The sequence below is a fragment of the Nelumbo nucifera genome, chromosome 1 (genome assembly GCF_055504915.1).
Source record: "Nelumbo nucifera cultivar China Antique chromosome 1, China Antique-T2T, whole genome shotgun sequence".
In the NCBI taxonomy this organism is placed as follows: domain Eukaryota; kingdom Viridiplantae; phylum Streptophyta; class Magnoliopsida; order Proteales; family Nelumbonaceae; genus Nelumbo; species Nelumbo nucifera.
In genome coordinates, this window is record NC_142649.1 from 71,743,837 (window position 1) to 71,759,767 (window position 15,931).

The 15,931-nt window shown below is 43.3% G+C and overlaps 1 pseudogene; it reads left to right on the forward strand.

Moving 5' to 3' along the window:
• Positions 1 to 982: 982 nt before the first annotated feature.
• On the forward strand, positions 983 to 14,558 carry LOC148803413 (E3 ubiquitin-protein ligase RGLG3-like; annotated as a pseudogene).
• The last annotated feature ends 1,373 nt before the right edge of the window (positions 14,559 to 15,931 follow it).

Sequence of the window (15,931 nt, forward strand, 5' to 3'; positions counted from 1 at the left end):
TGTTTTCGGTGAGTCTTCCTTCTTTAGCTTTTTCCCTGTTTTCCAATTATGTCGAGCTCTAGCATAGACAGACTCGTAGATAGTGTTAGCGAGGAGGGCGTCATTGTTCTTGTCAAGGAAATCAACCCATGGCAGGGTGCCTCCCCTCATCGGTCTAGAGAGGGAACCTCTGACCCTGAAGTTGGGCCATCTCAGCTCGGGGAGACCGAAGCCCAGGAAGAGGGTTCGTCCTCCAGGTCAGGGGCCCCGACTTCTTCTCGAGGTCGGAAGCCTGATGACTTCGGGCCTTCCAAACTGTCTTCAGATAGGTTGCTGTACTTAGCGTCTCGCTATCGTTTTCCTGATAACCTGGTCTTCAGTCTTCCATTAGGTCAGTACCCTTGGGATCACGACCATAGCGAGCTCGCTGTTTTTGAGGAGGAGCTCGCGGCAGGGTTGCGCTTCCCTCTTCACCCTTTCCTGATAGAAGTAGTTAGTTTTTACAACATCACCATTGACCAGCTTCATCCGAACTCTATTCGGAACCTAGTTGGTACTATTTCTTTGTTCCACGCTTATAACCGACCTTTATCCCTTGATGTCTTTAGCTCAATCTACGCGATCAAGTGAAACTCAACTTGTTTGCGTGGGGACGTATGACAGAGCTATTACATCTCCCCCATGCCTGGATTCAAAATCCTGTCCAACTGCCCAAACAAGGTTCCGGCCTGGAAAAGGCGATACCTCATCGTCTGTAACCCGAAAGGGTGGTCTTTTCCAACCCACTGGAGGGTGGCTACTCAGGACCCTGGGGTGATCTTGGATGCAAAGACCAGGGCGGTGATTAACTCTTGGAGGGACCTCGACCTCGAGATGAAGAGCTTCTTGGCCGAGGAGGCGCTGGTGCGAGCTGGTTTGAGCCCTCCTGGTAGGTTTCCTTTCAGATACTTGCTCAAAGCACCCTTTATGCTTTTTGACTAACTGTTTGTTTTTTGCATCTACGATGCTAAAGGTTGATGTAGGAAGCCTTCTAATGAGCTCTCAGAAGGGGAAGAAGCGAAAGGCTGCGAAGATACTTCATCGGGAAGAAGAGCCTTCGACTTCAGGAGCAACCGGAGCCAAGGCCGTGATGCCGATCTCCACCAAACTCCCAAGGGAGGAGGCCCGACTTGTAGATCCTGAAGTTGTTGCGATGGAGGGCCGCAAGGAGGAAATTCATCCTCAGGAGGCGTCAGCTTCTGAGGAGCCTGCTGCCGAGCTAGAGCTCGCCCCTGCTAGCGAGGAAGAGACTATTACAAACCACGTGCTCGAAATGTGCAAGAGCCGGGATGCTATCTTTCCAAGCGAGGTAGCGCAATGGGCTGACATGCTCCCAAAACGGCTCCTGGGAATAGCTTCTAGTCACTGCATGGTGGTAAGCATTCTTACTTTGACTTCTCCCTCTCTTCCCCCTTTTTTTTACCTCGATTTTCTTTTGACAGGTCAACTCTACTCTTCATGCACTGGCTTGTCAGTCTGAAATCCATTCAAAGCAGGCTCGGGACGCCAAGGTGGAGACACAAAAGCTCCATCGCGAGCTGGACTTAGCCCGGGGTGAGGTACTTCGGGCAAAAAAGGGAGCTGAGTGCCAGAAGCAGTTGATTTTGGACCAGAAGGGGCGGATCTCCTAACTGACCGAGGAGAATGCCAAGCACAAGGAGCAGATTTCTGCGATGGCCTTAAAGGAAGAGGAGCTGATCACGAAAATGACCGAGGAGAGGACGCGACTTCAATGAGAGATCGAAAATCTCGAAGCAATGGTCCAAGAGCGAACTCAAATCTTCAAGATTGCTATCGAGGAGGCGCGGTCAGAAGAGAGGACTAAGGCCGCTGAACGCTTCAAGAAGTCCTTGGAATTCCACGCTCTTCAGGTTGAATACGGTTCAAGCTCCTACCGTTCCAGGTTCAAGCTATGCAGATATCTAGTCCGATAGAAGTTCCCTAATCTTGACCTCAGCGCCATCACAACGGCGGGCTTAGCTTCGGAAGTGGCTATGGCAGCGAACGAGGAACTTGATTAGTTAGAGGAGGAGAGTGGTGACGTGGTCAAAGTAGTGGACCCCTCAGACATAGCTGGCAGTCCTCCCGCTTGAGTGTTTTCTCTTCTTTTTGTTTCATTTTGAATGTACACCCCGAAGCCATTGAGCTCGGGTCACAATGAAGTCTTCTGTACTTACAATTACTTTGTCAATGAAATACATCTTTTTGACTAATTTCTGCGTAAAAATATTCTAAGTGTGAGTGACTTCCGATCTGGGCAGCAAATGTATAGGCTGCCCGAATTGCCGAGCTACCGAGCTGGACAATAAGTAAAGATAACCAACCATGAAAATTTTCTAAGTGGAGATTACTCCGAACTGTCTGCCCAGACTACTAGTAGGAGTAACTTCATGTAATGTACCCCAAGGTGAGCGGCGTTATAGGGTATATACCCGACCTGTCCGCGCATGGGCTACACATTTAAATGTCGGTTGTCCCTAATGGGTCCAACCTATTGTTATATGCTGAAGTGGGCTAGACATCGTAGGGCGTACACCCGAGCTGTCTTTGCCTTAGGCATTTAGAGGTATTTTTCCTATGCCGAAGAGGCTACTAGGACTTATATGCCCATGCCGAAGAGGTGACTGGGTCTTAGCTGCCCATGCCGAGGAGGCGACTGGAACTTATATTGTGACGAGTCCGTCTATTCGGTACCTTAGCCCTTAGGCCTTAGGGGCGACTTATTGTCCACCATTCTTGATTCTGCCCATGCCGAAGAGGCGACTGGGGCTTATACAATGTTGAGGTCTTTTACCAGCTTGACACTTTTAGTCCTTAGACTTTTGGGAGTGACTTACAGTCTGCTCTCCACTTAGACGATTACAAATAGTACCGCCTCAGGTTGCTGACATTCCATGCCCGAGGCCCCTGTTTCCCTTCTAAGGTTTTGTGCTCGTACGTACCTTCCCCGGGCACCCGCTTTACTCTGTAGGGTCCTTCCCAATTCGGTCCGAGCTTACCAACACCAAGCTCAGGTACCATGATTTTACGAAGCACCAGGTCTCTGACGCAGAAGTTTTGCTTCTTGACTCTGGTGTTATAGTACCGAGCCACTCTCTACTGGTAGGCCGCGGTCCGGATGTACGCGAGGTCTCGTACCTCTTCAACTAGGTTGAGGTTGGTACGCAGCTTGTCATCGTTTGCCTCTTAGTCGTATGCCTCCAGGCGTAGCGTAGGCACCTTGATGTCGGCTGGGATCACTGCCTTTGTGCCGTAGGTGAGGTTGAAGGGGGTTTCACCCGTGGTGGTCTTCACGGTGGTTCGATAAGCCCACAATACACTGGGCAGCTCGTCTACCCATAGTCCTTTAACTCGGGCTAAGCGTGCCTTCAGTCCACGGAGGATGGCCCTGTTCGTGACTTCAACTTGACCATTTTCCTGGGGGTGTGCCACCAAGGTGAAATTCTGTTGTATCTCCATTTGGCTACACTAGTTCTGAAACTTGATGTCTTCGAATTGTTTTCCGTTTTCGAAGATAAGCATTCGGGGTAGTCCGAAGCGGCACACTATGCTCCTCCAGAAGAAGTTTTGCACGCTTCGTGCTGTGATCGTCGCAAGAGGTTCGACCTCCACCCACTTTGTGAAATAATCCACTACTACCACTAAGAATCTCCTCAGTACTGTCGCTGGCGAGAATGGTCCAAGGATGTCGATTTCCCACTGTGCGAAGGGCCATGGTCTAGTGAGATACTTCAGGTCGGCAGTAGGCTGGTGGTGGACGTTGGCATGCCTCTAACACCTGTCGCATCTTTTGACGAGTTCAAGCACATCTGCCTTCATCATTGGCAAGTAGTAACCCTGCCGTAGTGCTTTCTGGGCGAGAGCCCTGCCCCCCAAGTGTCCGCCACACAGACCTTCATGAGTGTCACGGAGAACGAGCTCGGCTTCTGAGGGTCGCAAGCAGCGCAGGTAGGGGAGCGTGTAGGATCTTCTGTGCAACCGTCCGTCTATTATGACGTACTTGGCCGCCTGTCGCTCTACCCTTCTAGCTGTGTTACGATATGCAGGGAGGGTCCCGTGAAGCAGGTAGCTCGCGAGTGGATCGATCCAGCTCGGCTCTGCTTGTGCAACAGAAGCAACCTCTTCTGCCCCCCGAGAATGCTAGGCCAAGGCAGGTTCTCTATATACACAATCCTCATGGTGTTGTCGCTTGTGCTGGCTAACCGGGACAAGGCATCGACCTCAACATTCTTGAATCTCGGGATCTATCTGATGAAGTACAAGTGGAAATTATGCAGAGCCTCTCTGACTTTGGCTAAGTAGGCGACCATGGTTGGCTCGCGAGCTTCGTACTCGCCGGTGACCTGGTTGACCATGAGTTGGGAGTCGTTGTAGATAATGATATGCTTGGCTCTTACTTTGTTTGCTAGGGCAAGCCCGACTATCAATGCCTCGTACTCCGCTTCATTATTGGATGCGATGAACTCGAAGCGAAGCACATACTCCAGCTTCACCCCACTTGGCCCATACAGAATGATACCAGCTCCGCTACCTTGTTGATTTGATGAACCATCCACATGGAGGATCCAGAGCTCCTCCTCTCAGGTTGGCACTGCTCTGACCGAGGGAGGTGCTACACTAGTTGAAGCTTCTCCTCTGTGCTCGGGATCAATCGGTTCAGGAACTGCAGTGCTGAAGGTACATTCTGCGACGAAGTCAGACAAGGCTTGGGCATTGATTGTTGTCCGAGTCTTGTACTGGATGTCGTACTCGCTGAGTTCAATGGCCCACTTCGTCAACCTACTGGAGACCTCGGGCTTGAGTAAGACTTGCCTCAAGGGTCTGTTGGTGAGGACGATGATGGTATGAGCTTGGAAGTACGGTCGAAGATTCCGGGCTGCGGTGACTAGCGCGTATGCCAACTTTTTGATCTCTGGATATCTCGTCTCTGCATCCTGCAAAACTTTACTAACGTAGTAGATGGGTCATTGAACCCGATCTACTTCTTTTATCAGTATCGAACTGACCACCTCGCCACTCATGGAGGAGGTACAACTTCAAAATATCTCCCTCCTCGGGTCGAGTTAGAACCGGGATACTGGTTAAATATTTTTTGAGCTTGTCGAAGGTGAGCTGGCACTATTCGGTCCATTCAAAGTCTTTGCTCTTTTTAATCAACTTGAAGAAAGGCAGGCAACGATCTTCCGATTTAGACATGAAGCGGCTCAGAGCGGCTATGTGGCCATTTAACCTCTGAACCTCTTTCAATTTACGGGGCAGTCTCATATCTAAGATGGCCTTGATTTTGTCGGGATTGACTTTGATGCCACGTCGGTTAATGATGTAACATAGGAATTTACCCGAAGTGACACCGAAGACGCACTTGTTAGGGTTTAATTTCATGTTAAACTTGCGCAAAATTTCGAAAACACAATGTAAATCTTTTGAAAACTGAGTTTTGACGACCATGTCGTCTACATAACACTCTACTTTTTTGCCGATCAGCAGCTCAAACAGTCGGTTTACAAGTCTTTGGAATGTTGCCCTGGCGTTTTTTAGTCCAAAGGGCATGACCTTGTAGCAGTACAGGCCTGGCTCGGTTATGAAGGTTGTTTTTTCCTCATCGGCAGGGTCCATCCTGATCTGGTTGTAGCCCGAATAAGCATCCAGGAAGCTCTGCAACTCATGCCCTGAGGTCGCATCCACCAAACGGTCGATCTTGGGAAGTGGGAAGTAGTCCTTTGGGCAAGCTCGATTCAGGTCGGTATAGTCGACGCGCATGCACCACTTACTGTTGGCCTTTTTTACTAGAATGGGGTTAGCCACCTAGCTCGGGTAATGAACCTCCCTGATGAAATCGGCTGCGAGAAGCTTCCCTACTTCCTCGTCGACTGCTCTTCAATGCTCCGGGGCTAGGTTGCGTTTCTTTTGTCTAACGGACCTAACTACAAGATCAGTGTTCAATTTGTGAGTTATTATTTTAGAGTCTATGCCGGGCATCTCTGCCGCAGACCTTGTAAACACATTTAAATTTTGAAGTAGGAAGCTTACTAGCTGAGAACGTAGAGAATCCTCAATTGACGCGCCGATTTGGAGAGTCCTGGCTGGATCTTTTGCCGAAACGGGTATGGGGACTGTTTCCTCTATTGGTGAAGCTCGCTCCTCATGATACTTCGTAGGTCTCTCTAACTCGAGGTCGTCTGCTGCCTTGGCTTTCCCTTTGAGGGTGGTGACATAGCATTTGCGAGACTCGAGTTGGTCGCCTCGTGCTACCCTACTCCGAATTCCGTAGGGAACTTCATGGCCAGATAATAAGTAGACACCACTGCGCGAAGAGCGTGGGTGATAGGCCGACCTATTATGGCATTGTATAGGGAGGGAGTTGCGACCACTAGGAAAGTGTGGTTGAACCTCTTAATGCTAGGCCACGTACTGACCTCTACAGGTACTGTAACTCGTCCCAGGGGCCTGACTTCCTCTCCGCTGAAGCCTACTATGGGTGTGTTCACAGGTTTGATGTCACTTTCCTGGAGCTGCAGCTTGTCGAATGCATCCTTGAATAGTATGTTGGCCGAGCTGCCTGAGTCGACCAGGACGCGCTTCACCTCGAAATCATTGATCCTTATCTTTATGACGAGCGCGTCATCATGAGGGTATTGGACTCCGCGCGCGTCATCTTCGGTGAAGAAAATAGGCTCTTCTAACTTCGGCCGCTTCGTAGGATTCTGCTCTTCTCTTTCCATCTCATGAGCTGATGTCTTCGCCGCGACTGAGGTGTAGCCCGCGACAATCGATCCGCTGGTGATCATGTGAATTATTCCTTGAACCGGCCTCTCTTCGGGCAGCTGTCTCTGCGGCTGCTCGTTCTGCCTATTACTGGATTCGGGAGCATCTCTACCTTGCTCCCCCTACCGACATGTTTGATTTTTATTTTCATTTAATACAAAGTTTTTCAGATATCCGCGACGGATGAGATCTTCAATCTCGTTGCGGAGGTTCTTACAATTTTCGGTGCTATGGCCGTGGTCTCTATGGAAGTGGTAGTATACATTTTTGTTTCTTGTGTTCGGATCCCCTCTCATCCAAGGTGGCCACTTCATGTAAGTTGCATCCTTGATTGCCATAAGGATCTCTGCTTGCTTCGTGTTCAAGGGCGTGTAATTTGTTCTTTCAACAAGAGGAGCTCGGAATGGCTGATCCGGTTTACTTCTTCCTCGAGATGGTTCATCATTCTTTTGCTTGTTGTCCTCGTTAGTTGAGGTCTCACCTTCTCTCTTCCTCTTTTCTGGTGCAGTCTCGCTTTTCTGGTTCATCTCTTCTTCTGTTCCAATGAATTGGTCGACTAGCTTGAGGAACTTGGTAACATCTTTAGGTTTGTTGGCAACCACATGCCACTTGAATTCTTTATGGGTGATGCCTCTTTTGGTTGCTGTGAGTCTTACGGTGGGGTCTAGATCGGGGATCTACATGCATGCATCGTTGAACCTCTTGATGTAGCTCCGGATAGATTCTCCCTCCCTCTAGACTATGCCAAGCAGGCTTTCCTGGGACCTCGGACACCTCTTGCTTGTGATGAAGTGCGAGGTGAATATCTGCACGAATTGCACCCAACTCTTGATTGTCCTGGGCATGAGGTTTCTATACCATGTGCGAGCTACTCCTTTAAAGGTTGTGGAGAAAGCTACGCACATGCAGGGTTCATCGGCCCTGTCTAGGTGCATCTGTGATTGAAATGAATATACGTGGTCATTCAGGTCGAACGACCCGTCGTACTTTTCCAGGGGAGGTACTTTGAAGTCTTTGGGCATTGGAGTGGCCAGGAGCTCGGGGGATAGAGGAGATGGTACAAAGAGGAGTGGGGTAGTCTTTGCTGTTCCCGAGCTCGCCTCTTCCTTTCCTTTGGGCTAGTCGGGCTGACTTTGGACTGCAGCTCGGTGACCCTTGCGACGCCGCTTCTTCACCGGCTCCGCATTAGTGCTACTGGCTTCTGTATTGTCAGGCATAGTTCTTGCAGGGAGCTGCTCGGACTGCTAGCGGCGGCTGCTGTGGATTGAGGGGCCTTGTCTGGAATCCGCGGCCAGGACCCCGAATCGGTTCTCTGTGAGCGGAACTTCGAACTGTGATGGCCGAGGTGATACGGCTTTGGCAGGCTGAGTATCTCCTGACCTATTCACCTGTTGGGAGGTGGGAGGAGTAACCTGTCTCTCCCTCCTACCGCGGGACGAGACCTGGCTCCCGAGAGAGTTCTGGATTTGGGAGGTCTCTCCCCGACGAGGTGGGCGTTCGCCCTGACGACCAAGCTTGACTTGCTGTGTGGCCGGATGTCGAGGCGGAACCGGCTACTGATTCTGCTAATTCTGCGGCAGTGGGGGAAACTGCTGCTGATAAACGTGGTGTAGGACTTGCTGCTGGTACAACTGAAACTGCTGGACCTGTTGCATTTGAGCTTGCATAGCCCGCATGCAGTGTACCGGGTTGTTGAGTTGACTCCGTCTGACCACCGGGGGATAACAGAGGGTTCGGCGAAAGTTGTACCCACCGTCAGAGGGAGTGGAGCATTCACCGGTGCAAGAACTTGAGGCACATTCAGAGTAGGAATCCCGTCCGCAGGGAGAGGCACGGTGAACTGTCTGATACAGACAGTTGGGACCTGAAGCTGCCCCCTGGAGGTGTTCATGTTGGCGTTCTGTCCGGCGTTGCTGGAAGATGCCAATGAAGCTGAGTTTAAGATGTTTTGTGGAAAAAGGCTTTTCGAAGCGCTTCCCACAGACGACGCCAAATGATGCTGTGCGATCTGGCTGCTCCTAGCTGGAGATGACTCGGCTTCTAGTAGACAACGAACTTGACGGATCTGCACAGAGAGAATCAGAGAACCAGGGGGTGCTTACCCGGCGAGGTCGCTTCGATGCTTAAGTCAGTAACTTGCGAGCTGGAGGTAATTTAGAAAGCTAGAGAGCTAGTGAGCAGTGATTACGCGTACCTTTGCCCCCAAAGGGTTGGGGTATTTATATACTAGAGTCCTCGTGGGTTTTTCGGAGTGATTTCGGGATTTTTGCGATGATGAGGCCCGTTACCGAATTAATAGGAGATAACGTTGCCAGCCGATAAGGCATATTACTGTCGTTCGAATCGGTCGGAGGAGATAAGGCCAGCTGTTATGAGGCATGATCCCATAAAACGTGGAATCCAGTGACGAGATCTTCGGGGTTATCATGTTGGAGGTCGGTCAATATTACCCCAACTAATGCCACCTGGGTCCGACTTGCTACAGATGCTGAGGTGCCTGGTAACTGAAGTGATCTTAATGCAATCGTGCCCCGAAGTGAACTTTTCTTGAGGTGGATTCACTTCCGAGGTGGGCCTGCCTCGAGGTAGTTCGGTTATCTGAGCTTGGTCCGTCGCAAACTTGGGTACGTTGGGATGAGCTGTTGTTCTGCCAGGTAGGTCGTGTCCACGTGTCCCTCTATTATTAGGTCGGGCCAAATCACCCTACATCAAATTTGATTTGAATGGAGGGATTCTTCTTCTTTGTCTTTGTTATTTGAACCAAAATAGGGGTTATGCCTTTTTTGCCCTAGAAACCCTTTTCAGAAATTTAATTTAAAAACCAAAATAGGTTAAATTAGTGATTGCGCCCATAGGGTTTTTTAGATATCGCCCTTTGTGTCTAAGATGATTACTTTTGTTCACAGGAGCATGAGAAGTATAGTCTTATTAGTATTTTAGGAGCAAGTTAGCTTCAATTTTAACTCAAAAACTATAATCCTTTTTATGAAATACAAAATCAAGTCATATTATAAACTTAGGCCTTTTGGTTACCAAAACGAGACAAAGTACATAAGGTTTAACGTTCATCCCTGTTTCAAGAACTTAATGCAGCACTAAATGCAAATTACTAGCTATAAGGCCAATCTATGAGAGTTGAGTGAGTTTATTCTCTATTCCCTACAATTTTAGGGGGCCCTTTGATTCCATTTCCATCCTTATAAGATAATAATTTTATTTAGATTTTCAAAGTTTATATATATATATTTAAAGATTTTTCTTCTGTATTTTAAAATTGATATCTTTGATGCAAACGATGATCCTGAGAAAATGTGATGGTTTTTCTACTAAAATAATCACATTTTGCTTATAAAGTAATAATATTAATTATATATTATTTGATTAGTCGTATTAAATACGACTTTGTTGTCTACATCATCAGGGAGGACAGTTGTTGGATGACCTGGGAATCCATTTAAATGAGAAATTCAACTTAGCCATAGATAATCACTTGAGAGTCACCTTTAACCACAAGCTTCATCCATCCAATGCCCTGCGGTAATTCCAATCTTCATAGAATTAATGTCAACAATTTAGTTCTTGCTATGTCACCCATCCTAGTTAGGCAAGGATAACTCATAAAGATGCTGGTTTTGTATCTTCTAACAATCTCTTCCTAACCCGATTGGCCAGTGTTCCAAAGGAACTACCACCAAAATTTAATTTAAGTTGATTCTTGTGCAAATGTTGTCCATACTTTAGATATTATGTGTTTTTGGGAAGAAAAATTAGTAATTATATTACTTCTGTGGAGGAGCAAAATATTTATAGGATATACTTGGTTTGACTTTTGGCAAGGAAGAAACCAAGTTGAAATTCACTACTCAATGTCATTACTTGATTAGCAATTATGATGATCAAATTTCACTTCATCATTTTCATATATATGGTGTTGTTTCAAATATATATATTTTTTTTCTTCCTTGTAATTTAAATATGTAGTTTAGATTGGAGTAGATCAATAATTATAGAAGTGGAGATATAGAAGTTCTTGTTTCATGTACGCATCCATGCTACTTCTCATGCCATGTCATTGTTGTTTTGATGTTAGCTGGGTACCTCCTCTCCTTTTGAAGATGAAAAAGATTCCTTTAATTAATAAAGTCTCATAATTAACCCCTTTGAGGATGGGATTTTCACCAACCACCCAGACAGCTAGACTTCACAATCATTGACTTAAGATACATATGCCAAAATTTATCAACATTTTGAATGGGTATAAATTCTTTAACCAACCACCAACCACCAACCACCAACCACCTAGCCTGTCAATGCCCAAGATAGTTAAATGGGCGTGTGCAGTTCTTTTCTTTTTCTAATTTTCTTTTTGAAGAACTGTGCACATATTGGATTGGTTCGAAATGACAATTCACCGTTCACTTCTGGGGAGCCACAACAGCAGCAAGATTCTCCTGGTTTACCAAGCTTCTCATTAAGTCTGGCCTCAAGTTGAGTAGGGTGTTTGGTTTCTCTCAAGCCCCTGATTCCATTGGGATGGGCTGTCTTTTCGGGGGATTACCTTTTTTTGGCTTTTAAATATTTATTATATTGCAATATACATTATGATTTGTACTTTGCTTTCTTATCCTTGGTCTTCTTTTGTGAGGCATATGATCCCTAGACAGGCTATGATGTGACATTTTTCAGACCTCTAATGGATGAAAACATATAAGGACAGGGTTTGTCCTCCCCCAAGGAGGTATGTTTATGCATCAGAAATTCATGAATATTTTCATATATTTGTAAAATGCTCTTACAGTTTTATGAAAAAAAATTAACTAGCGATGCATGCAGATGTTTCCTATTTTAAGTTTCTCACATTTAACTTTATTCACATCATTAAATCCAAGACATTTAATGCATCTTATGTAGGCTTTGATCTCACACTTGTTAGCATTTAATAAAAAAAGGCAATAACTGAATTCAACAAAAATACATCAAAATTTACATTCAAATGATTAGCATTGCCATGCTTTTGCACCAATTCAAATGAAAACACCGTTAGGAGATTCATATCTTGCCTTTTGTTGAGGGCCCACACTGTGGCCTCATTATTCCCATTGAAATGCCCACCGCAAAGACCACAACCACTGGACTATAGTGGGATTTGAGTAAGTAACTCATGTTCTATCAATTTTCACTAACCAAATAACTGGACTTTTTTAGTTTTTAATGCTAACTAGGGTTGTCAATGGACAAGATATTGGTATAATCCGATCCGGTCCAATATGTGTCCATTGTAGATGGACTAGGTCCAATCCAATATGATGAATACTTTTGACCAGTTTGGATTGGTCCAATTTAATGTTTGGATCATCTAATCTGTTATAGATTGGTTTTAATTTACATTGGTTCCAACCCAAACCTGGTCCATCAAAACATGTATTCTTATCTTCTATCAATGGATTGGATATTGGTTCAATATTTGACCCAGTCCAATATAAATCCATTGTGGGTGGACTAGGTCCCATCCAATCCAATTAATACTTTGCACCATTTCATCAAATTCAATGTCATATTGGTTCGTCCAGTCCATTCAAATCGATTTTGATTTGAACGGGTTCAACCCAAAATTGGTCCATTCACACTCTCAATGCTAACTAATCACACTTAACATGATTGTGACAGTGCATCTCCCCTTTAATATGGGTTTTAATTTCTTTATGTTAATCTCCAGCTGATATGGAGATGAGATTTGGTGGTTTGATTAGTACATCCAACATCATCAGGGAGAAAAAGATCATAGTACTACCAAATTTAGATCTCATCTGGACAATATCCATTAAAAAGCTGGAGTGAATCCATCTGGGGTTGTTAATATGCCACTGTAGGACCATATTCACCCACTGTAATACCATAGATATTTTTAATGCAGCTGCAAAGGCCTCCTTTATTTGGAATTTTTGTTACAAGTAGGTTTATGTTTGGTGTTTATGCCCATCTTTGTCTTAACCAATTTCCTATGAACAAATAATCAGTGGATAATCTTTGTAATGTGATTATCCCATCTGATGACAGCTCAACCTAGGTATAGTTGTAAATAGGTCAGATTCAGATCCAACATACATAGATATGAATTCAATCTAATTACATATTTTCTATATGCAACATCTACCAATTTAACCTAAATCTAACTAGCTTAAATAGAGGACAACAAGAAAGGATCTGAAGAACCACAACTACTAGAAAATGACACACATAATCCCTCGACATCAGAAAGAGTTTTCACTTTGGAGATAGCTTCTTGTGGCTTCACTCCAAGCTTTATACCAAGGACAATAACTGCTAGACAACATTCTACAACCTAGTTGCTGTAATTTGTTGTAGCAGTTACTGCTTTCTAAGATTCTGCCAAGGAATGGGCTAATTTCATTATTGATATTGATTTCACAAAGAGCAATGAGTGGACAGGATTTCCCTTGTATATATGCTTTTTTGCTACTTACTTTAAGTATTATGAGACATGCTTAATCTGCTTTCAAAACTAGCAAGATCATTCAACAATCAAAACTTGCATCACGTTGGAGTCACCCATTATCCCTATGAGAAAGCAATATCAATAATTGGAAGAACCTTAAGTGCATTTGACAATGATAACTTGATTCCATGTTTTAGATTTGGAGATGGTAATTTCTTATGAAGATGTGTCTCACCAAATTGTTTAATAAGGTTTTATCTGGATTACTAAGAAAATGGTTTCCCTTTTATATGCATTGGCAATATTAATGCTTGATCAAGATGTATTCAACTTCTATCCAGATGAGAAACCATGCAATGGATTTGAGAAGGTTTTGAAACGGTACAGAGAAATTGTGTCGTATCTAAAACTAGTTGGTAGCCATTCAATTATGTCATTGCCTTAATAATACTTGTGAAGAGTTTAAGCATTTTGGTTATTATAAAATATGAAATTTTGTTTTCTTGAGGCAGGACCAACATCATTTACCCCTATCATTGAAATGGTTATGACCATTGTTGAGCAAAGAAGTGGCCAGTAACATGTTTTACTGATGATAATCACTGATTGATCGGTGATTCTTTTTAGGTTCAACCATGTAATCTTTTTAAAGTAAAATGGACATAAATCTTTTTTTTTTGAAGTACTTCAGTTATTATTTTTGCCTCTTTTACAGAAAAAAAACTATTTTTTATTTTAATAACAAGGAGAACAAGGTTTTAATCATAAATGCTGAAGAAATGTCTAAAATATTTTTCCGCTTGATAAAGGAGAATGGCAGCTAAGCCCATAATGTCCTTTGTTCACAGGTCACAAGAAGTGTTGATACAGAAGAAGGGCAGTTAAGACCACAGGAGCAGAAGACCCTAGAAGCAATTATAGAAGCAAGGTAATAGCTTGTTTGCTTTAGTCATTTTCTTTGGAAATTTACATTCCCTTGTGCTTTTTTTTTTCTTGCAACAAATACCCCTTGTCCATTATCCAAGTTGGAGTTGGAGATGGAATTTGATGATAACATCCCTGTTCGGGCCTTTGATAATTTCTAGGTATGTGGTACATATGGTTTATGGAATTTAAACTTTTATCCCTTGTTAATTTGTCATACTCCAGTTAATAATTTTCTAAGTTATTTGTCTGTGGATGATTACTTTTCCCTATTCAGTTTGTAAATTTTACAGAAATCATGTCGAGGAATATACCATCTTACAAAAAAGAGGCTCTAGTGGCTTTGATGGAAATGCCTTCATAGTATAAGACAATGATGAGGCTTGTTGCTTGAATCATGTAACTTTAATTTTTGTATACAAGTTGCAAAAAGAAGGGTCACTTGATGTTTGATTCATTTTGTTTTGTTTTTTGACTTATTATATTTTATTTTTTGAAGGAATGAGACATGTTCCAAGTATTCCATCACAAGACAGTTACATGTAAAGTTAGAGCTCTTCAAGATGTGGAATCAACCTCTCATGAGTTATTTTTCATTTTTCAACCAATTTGTTGTCATGGTTACTTAGCCCAAGAACTTTAGATATGTGGGTGGATACATTGGACCAAATTTCTATGTGTTAATTGTATTATTTATGATATCAATTTGGTAATTATAATATATTTTAACACATTTGTATATAAATACAATTGGGATATAATTAAACAGTACTTCACAAGATTTATTGCTTAAAATATTTATGAGAAACATTTATTCAATTGTGGCCACTTTACAATTAGCAACGTTTAACTTGATTGTTGTGTATGGAAGCTTAAGGTAACAAGTGCTAGATTGTTATTAATTCAACAATAATTCATAAAAATTATTTTCATAAATATTTATAAGAAACAATTGTTCAGTTGTTGGTAATTTACAATTGGCAACAATTAACTTGATCGTTGTATGAGGAACTTTGGGGCAACAATTGTTTGATTGTTGCCCATTCAACAACAGTTTATACAGGTTGCTGCCTTAGATGATTGTTAGATACAAATCTTCAACTGTTGCAAATTTACAATTAACAACAACTAACATGATTGTTGGGGATGGTACCATTAGGCAACAAGTAATTAGTTGTTGCTAAAAAAACTATATGGGTAACAGTTTTTTATGCATTGTTGTTAAAAGAATTTGTTTGGCAACGGTTGTTGCAAAACACTATTTTTGCCAGCAATGGGATCGATTGTTGTGAAAAAACATGTTTCGCAACACTTGATTGTTACAAAACACTTTTAACAACGACTTCACTAGCAACATCTCATTCAGTTGTAAGTAAAACATTTGACAACAGTTTTTCATATATTAGAAACAATTTTTGACTGTTGCCAAAGGTCATTTTTCTTGTAGTTGATATCTTATCTAGTTAGTTGTGACAGAGACTTGGGTTGGGGCAATGGGTTATCTCCCATTATGCAGCCCTATAAAGCAAAAAAAAAAAAAGTGCTTAGCATGAGATTATAACCAAGTTGAAAAAAAAAACAATTTCAAAAACTCGCATTAAGTTCTTTCTTACTACATTTATAATATATAATATATATTTATAAATATATTTACAACATATTATATAGTTATGTATTTATTTATAATCTATATTGTAAATATGAAAAACTAAAAATCGAGGAACCAAATTGATCAAAAACCAAATAGATGGATTGGTTTCAGTTTAT